This window comes from Hyalella azteca, unplaced genomic scaffold (genome assembly GCF_000764305.2).
Source record: "Hyalella azteca isolate HAZT.00-mixed unplaced genomic scaffold, Hazt_2.0.2 contig2941, whole genome shotgun sequence".
Lineage (NCBI taxonomy): Eukaryota > Metazoa > Arthropoda > Malacostraca > Amphipoda > Hyalellidae > Hyalella > Hyalella azteca.
Window position 1 is genome coordinate 28,976 of NW_025933198.1, and position 1,034 is coordinate 30,009.

Sequence of the window (1,034 nt, forward strand, 5' to 3'; positions counted from 1 at the left end):
CCCCCCCTCTCCCCACCCCTTATATCCTATTTACCATCCTTATCCCCCTAACCCCCCGTCCCCCAGGCACCTGGACACCCCCATTACCCCCTTAACCCCTCTTAACATCACTAACCCCCACTCACCCCTATTCAGCTGGACATTCACTTTAACATCTATGCCCATTTAACCCCACACGTTCTTTCAACCCCATTAATCAATTAACCCATACGTCTCTTTTAACCTCCAGTAACCCCTACGTCCCCCATTACCCCTTCACTCTTTAACCCCGTTCACCCAGTTAACCCCTTGACACATGGAGGCATATATTCTCTTTAACCCCTATTAACCCCCACACTCCCTCAACCCCACTAACACTTACACCCCTTTAACCCCAATAACCCCATATATTTCCTTATTACCTTAAACCCCGCTTAACCCCAAACCCCCCATTACCCCATTAACCTCCAACCGCCCTTTAACCTCATAAACCCCACATTCTCAACACCCTAAACCCCCCCCATAATCCCCAACGCCTCCATTAACATCCATAACCCCATTAACCCCCACTCACCTCATAACTCCCTTAATCCCCCATCAACCCTTCACGTCCCCTTAACCCCTATAATCCCCGCAGGCACTAGGGGGTTATAAAACTCTCCTTAACCTAAACCCCCTTAACCCCTAACGCCCCTTAACACCCTTAACCCCCAACACCCTCTTACCACTTTAACTCCCACTCCTCCATAACCCCCATTAACGCCCTTAACCCCCTCTCCCCGCAAGCACTTGGGGGTTAATAGTCTCCTTAACCTAAACCCCCTTAACCCATAACGCCCCCTTAACCCCCAACGTCCTTTTACCTCTTTAACTCCCACGTCCCCCATTAACCCTGTCTCTTATACACATCTAGATGTGTATAAGAGACAGTGGTAGACCTTGACGCCGCCTTCGACGTTTTCTATGCTGAAATAGCAAGGATCGGAACTCGGTTGTGGGAAAACCAAGATAACAAAAAACTGTTCGTGAACCGCCAAGAGTTCGACGCCATCATA

General features: G+C 49.4%; 1 protein-coding gene across 1 annotated transcript in view; it reads left to right on the forward strand.

Annotated features, from left to right (window-relative positions):
- The window catches only part of LOC108669132, a 34,679-nt gene that overhangs the window by 10,232 nt on the left and 23,413 nt on the right, over positions 1–1,034 (forward strand). The window lies entirely within an intron of this gene.